Source organism: Ixodes scapularis, unplaced genomic scaffold, assembly GCF_016920785.2.
Source record: "Ixodes scapularis isolate PalLabHiFi unplaced genomic scaffold, ASM1692078v2 PGA_scaffold6__148_contigs__length_123643588, whole genome shotgun sequence".
Taxonomy (NCBI): domain Eukaryota; kingdom Metazoa; phylum Arthropoda; class Arachnida; order Ixodida; family Ixodidae; genus Ixodes; species Ixodes scapularis.
In genome coordinates this window covers 4,101,625-4,108,233 of record NW_024609881.1, presented here as the reverse complement: position 1 = coordinate 4,108,233, position 6,609 = coordinate 4,101,625, and positions in this window count along the sequence as shown.

Genomic DNA, 6,609 nt, shown 5'->3' with positions numbered 1-6,609 from the left:
CGCTCTAGGGCCAAAATCGCTGCATGTGAAACTTGGCGCGAACACGGCGTCGACGCTTTCCAGCATAGGGGATACACGTAGGGTTGTTTGTTTTCCGGTAAAACCCAATTTTACCCGATTTTTACACCCCGAACATGTTTCAAGAGAATCGGGTTAAACCCGATTTCTCCCCGGATTACAAAACCAGATAACCAACCTATTTATTCTTACGGTGCACGGAGTTTGCAGTGCACACACGCTAGCTACCTACCTCGGGACAACAGTGACCTAAACTTCATTTCGCAAGTTGTGTGCAGCACTGTGGACGCTGCACGGCTCTCAACCAACCGCCCAACTAGTGCACCTAACTCACCGTGACATTCTACGGAGGTCGCCTGAAGAGAAGCAACAATAAGCTTTGGGGCCTCGTAGGGGCATTTCCGTCCCCCGCTGTGCATGTGGAACCGCCTCGGCGAAGGTGTTTTCACGTCGTTCCGCGAACATGAAGGCATTTAGCCTCAGCACGCCACGTAGTTTCGGCCCTGCTGCACGCAGCTTGTGAAATGTTCTATCAGTCGGGAGTCTTTGCTAGAAAACCCTGATGTCCCTCCGATTACCAGATGGAAACAGATCCCTAATTTTAACGCGTTGGCGTTAAAAAGCTCGTAATACCCTCCTAAAAAAAAAAGAACGAATGTAATATTTAGGACAATTGTAAATTTAACCCGAAAAACCCCGAATTTCGGAATGTTTCCACAAAAAACACGATTTCTCCCCGATTATCAGCTTGAAAAATAGCACCCGATTTTTACCCACCGAATTTAAAAAAATATATATATAAAACCCGATAACGAACAACCCTAGAGAGAGAGAGAGAGAGGTGGCGCTTTATTAAAATATTTGGGCGGACTTAGCCTTGCCGATTAGGCCGGCATTGCATGTTAGGCCAGCATTGCCCCGCCCAAACAACCCTAGATATACGTGCCAAGCGAACGAAGGACATGTGGAGAACCAAGAAAGACGGCAAGAACTACGCAGTAACGCTGCGTAGTTCTGCATGCAGACGATCAAAATAAATTTAAAACCACGTAATATAGTCAGATTTGCAATAAATAAGTACTGCTTTATTCTTTCTGCTCATGCATATGTGCGAAGATGCTTGTTCTGGGTTCAAATCATCACTCGCAGGCTCCAGACCTGTGCAAATAGGAGGAGCCAGAGAGCAGTTGCCCGATAAGAACTGCCCGACATAGGAAATAATAAGAAAAGACAACCTTTTGTAGCCCACGTACTTTATTTTTACGTTCGAATGTTTTGGCAACCGATCGTAAAGAAGCGCACGAAGGAGTCATTTTCACGTAATGAGAGGACGGGCGTATTAGCAATATATGCATCAAAAGAGACAGACGCCGGATATGAGCTGCTCTTACCGACAGGCTAAGTGGTCGTCCGGAAGTTTACCGGCGTGCAAAAAGTCGCAATATCTTTATCTGGTGGAGCACACCTATCCGTGTTAAAGGGGCAATAAAACTATTTTTTTTTAATCTTCTTCCTTAGCTGTAAACCTCAACTGAAAGGCGAATTGAGAAATCACGCAGTTGTGACATGCTAGGGCACCGGTGAGACGACCCCAAGCTTCCATCGTGCTTTCTAAGCACAGCATAGAACTTGGCATTTGCAAGTGATGATAAGTTCCGTTGCGGATAAGAAACCATCCCTGCAGTTTCAGTGCATCAGATCTCAGTGGCGGCACATGACGCATGATCACAAGACGGAATCAATCAGTCAAAGTTGCCACTTGACCCAACTGAACACCACCGTGCAAGGAGCGTCTGCCGACAACAAGGAGCACAGTTACTTTGAGTGAACACCTGACATGATACTGTCGCAGAAAGAACTTTTTATAGAACCGCTTGATAAGAATCAGTGAATATGTAATCAAAAGGAAATGAACATAGTTGATATACTAACCAAGCACGCATCATATTCACACTCCCACCTTTACGCCTTCAGAGTCAACACATCAAGAACTGCGTTCAATGTATGCGGTGGAGCTTTTGAGGACACTCGCATCTCTGACCCCCAATATTAATGAATGGGACAAACCAGACTGGAAGACTTGTTGTATGGGGCTGCACTCCTTCCACCTCTCCTGAACATGTGGCGTATTCGAAAACAAACTACAATGATGTGAATGTTATTTAGTAATTTATTAATGGCCTTTGTAGGCATTGCAAAGAGGATTATTAAAACTATATACAAACATGATATATAACATAATAGCACATTGACATTAATGAGCAGAAAACGGGCCGAACTACAGAGAATGAATATTACACTCGTAAGAAGCTCTGAGCATCTAAGTTTAATAGCAAACAAAAAAACACTGCGATCGAACGAGAGCACGTTATATCGAAATCTTCAGAACTGCCAATTTGTGAAGGTTGAACCAGCTTCACCTGGGCTCTGCACGCGGCGTATACCGTTCCTTTCGATTATCAGACGTTCCAACTTTCAAAGGAAGCTAGAAAAATGCAAAAAATTAATCCTAAAAGCCATATCGTAAAATCGCCGATTAGAACAAAACTTCAAGATAGCAGGAAGGAGCTTCCTCGCTAAACGTTTCTGTGATTACGCGGTTACCTGGGGCTGAAGCAACTTCCCCAAGGCCCAATATGAGACGGATACGTTTCCCATCGATTCTCAGACATTCCAACGTTCAAACAAAGCATGCTAAAAGCCTTATCAATCCTCCAACATATCGGGAATCAGAGCGCCGATATGGCGAAATGACTGATGCTGTCGCACAAGTGCTAATATCCAGAGCAATCTTGCACAGAAAGGGTATAAAGTTTCATTCTTTCAGATCTTCACGTTATACCTGCGTCAGAGAGCACGAAGAAACTCGAAATCGTCATCAAGCAGCGGCACATGACGACTCCGCGCACCAAACAAACTCGCATCCACCAGCTCTGGGCGCTGCCATCTTATAGGGAGTATTCACTGGCGGCCATAGGTGTGTCCGCGAATGCTGAGCGCGTGCTGATGGCGAGCTTCCACAGTTCTTTTGCAACGTGCATTCCGCACCATCAAGAGTGCCGGTCTTAGCAGCCTATTGATGTGGGCTCGTTCTGAGCATGCGCTCTAAACAGCACCCACAAATATGGCGCCCAGTGAATACTCCCTATTAGAGATGGAGACATCACGGCCATTGATCACGGCCATCACGGCTCTTGCGAGGTCACGTGACGAATAGTCACTCGGTTGCTATGGGATCCGAGCCAGCTCGGCTCGTTACTATGGTACTGCGTGTGACCAATCGCGGTGAGAGGCAGCACAGGGAAAAGCGTGGCGCTACTCTGGCAGCTACGCCAGCTACGCTGCCATACAGATTGGCTCTAACTAGAAATGTCGCGAACCACCCTAGGTTCGATTTCGAAAGGTTTCGATATTTTCGAAGCGAATTGAGGTTCGAATTCGCAAAATTTCGATATTTTCGTACCGACCAAGGTTCGAAGTCGAAAAATTCGCAACTTTCGATGACATTGCAGTTTCAAATTCAAAAAGTTCGAAGCTTTCAGGGTTTCTAAAAATTCGGGTTTGAATATTTCGAATATTTTTTTACATGAGGTTCGATAAATTCGAAGATTTCGAACTTTCCTAACTTGAAATTCGAGATATTCGAAAATTTCGATTTCTTAGAATCTGAAATTTGAAAAATCGAAGATTTCACAATTCTTTGAATATAAAATTGGAAAATTTCGAACGCTTCAACTTTTTATAGACAATAAGTTCGAAGGTTTCGACTTTCTTTTAAAGCTAAATTCTAAAAGAAAAGAAAAAAAAAAAAACTTCGAAGATGTCAAATTTCTTTTAGGTCCAAGTTTTCAAAGTTCGAAGTCCGGTTTTCATGTTCCTCCACAGTTTCAAATAATGCTTTCACGACTCACTGGTTTTCACGAAATCAGGTGGAGAAAAGTTCGGGTGTGATATTTTGTTGGGTCAGGCAATTAAATGAGACGACGAGTGTTCCGGATGTGCTGGAATATTTGCCAGTGCAGTGTGACGTGTGACCGACCATAGATCAGTAATTGTGTCTGCCAGCCCCGGGGGGGGGGGGGGGGGGGGTCTTTAACGTGCATCACACAGTAGTGATGACACAAACGCACTGTTTTACGATACTCATCCAGTTCGAAACGGCCAGGGACGGGCAGGAGGTTGAAGCTGAGAAAAACCTTGAAGCGACCTGGCAAACTACCTCCCTACCCGTTGCACGCTGGGAGTAATCCGATCGAACGCCACCCGAGTGACGCTGGCATATAGTAAATAAAGTTTGTAATTGTCCTGGAGGTTTATTTTCCAGGACGGAGGAAACGCCTCGCGAAAAGCAGAGAAGCCGAGACAACTCGGGTTTGAGGAGCGTTCTACCATACCAGTAGCGTCGGAAGAGGAAAAACAGAGGGGGGGGGGGGGGGGGGGGGGGGGGGGGCTCCTTTTCTTTTTTCAGATATTTCGGACTGTTAAAGAAAACAATACGGGGAAAGAGGGCGTGGTCGAGCTTATTTTAATCTGAAATTATTTATGCATATGTATAGCTACTGTCGCTCTTCACTGCATAAAAGATCGCGTAGATGGTCATTCTCGAAAATTCGTTGTCAGAATGCACTACTTGTCACATGCTTAGTGGTTCGGAAGTTCACAGCTATATGTCCCTTCGACCTAAGTAAGGCGCGAAACACATGTACGACGAAACCGTCCGATCCGACGTGCGGACTGCCGGAATGACCTTGGGGGCGAGGGGGTTCCGTAGCATCGGAGAGCGTTGGAAACCCTCGCCTCCGACCGTCGTATTGCGCGGTCGGACGTCGGATCGGACGGTTTGGTCGTACGTGTGTTTCGCGCTTAAATGTGCCATTGATAAAAAAGAAAAAAAAGAAAACGGGAATAAAAAGATGAAGAAAAAAAAACTATAAAGAATTTGCCGGAAATGTTCTGTTCTTGCATATTCAGGGGCTCAAAACTTCGAAACAAGTTTCTCTTACAAAAATGTGTACAGGCCAAAAGAAACACGTCCCAAGAGCGTGAAGCGAAAAAACAAATGTTTATTTTTTAATGACGTGCTGAACTTGAACAACATAAGATATCTTCTCGCATGAGTTAATTTATTCCGTAACGTGAAAAAAAAACAATAAATACATTATTTTGTATTCTGCAGATGGCAATAATAGGTACTGTCTGTAGTGTTAGTTTAAATGCAATACCTCAAACAACTTAGACGAAAAAAAATACCAAGTTTAGGGCATAATTACCCGTAGATACATGTTTGGACATTTCTTCGAAACTTATCTTGAATAACAATAATCACATCTTAAGACGACACTTACCTAAGCTATACATAGATCATTCTTAAAAAGTTTAACATCTCTACCATAAATAGCTTCGACTAAAGCGCGCTTCAAATATGGCACAAGCGACAATCGTCAAAAAACCGTCGTCCTTCCTCGCCCCTTCGGGAATTTATTTATTTTTAAACTAAGCATGCCAGAACATCAAATAAACGGCATTGTCTTTCGTAAGGAACGCAGCACCGCATGTAAAAATTTGAGAAAAAAATTACGAATGTACCTAAACCGTCCGCCGGTCTTTCGAAGTTCAACGAACGTCGAACTTTTACCCTAAGACTTCAAAGTTCGTCGAAATTTTGACATTTTAGAATTCGAAAGTTCGAAACTTTACGATTTCTTTTGCTAAATAAGGTCGAAAGTTCGAAAATACTAAATTCTTTAGCGTAGGAAATTTGAAAGTTCGAAAAGCTTCGAACTTTTTAATGGAAGAAGGTCGAAAGTTCGAAAATCATCGAATTCTTTTGTCTATCAAGGTCGAAAGTTCGACAAGCACCGAATTTTGCAGCGTGATAAATTCGGAAGTTCGAAAAGGATCGAATTTTTTAGCGTCATAAATTTGATGGTTCGAAAAGCGTCGAACTTTTTAGTTTAACAAGTTCGAAAATGCGACTTCCGTCGAATTTTACAATATAGAAAGTTCAAAATTCGAAATCTTTCGAACCGCTTGATTTTATAGTCGAAACTTCGATTCGAAAAAAGTTCGCGGCGTCCCTAGCTCTAACCGGACCATCGCCCTTTCCTCTCGCGTGCGCTCGAGCTGTCGCTTCTGCGAAAAGTCAGTTGCGAGTTCCTTCAACTCCAATTTGAAGTTCTTCCACATGCAGGCCCATCTCCCGGAGTTTCATTGACAAGTACCTCAATATGTTCTTTCACCATTGAAGCAAATTCTTCGTCTTGTAAAATGTTCATGTTCATTTTCCGGCTTCCATCACGTGCCTTGCTGCGCTTTTTCGCTCCAGACTTGAGGGAAAGGGAACCAGCGGATTACCGGAGAACGGGATCGCGTCAACCCTGTATTCCTCCACCTAACATCTCGCTTGACAGGTAAAGTCTGTCAAGCCGAGCGTAAAACGCTCCCTGCCAATGCGTGAAGCGAAGAGAAAAATCTTTCAGCGGGCTTGTGACGTCGACCAGGTCAAACTGCTCTAACACGCTTTTCAGCTTAGTTGCACTCGAATCGCTTATTGTAGCGTGGTTAGAGCGGTTACGGTTAGATAACACGCAG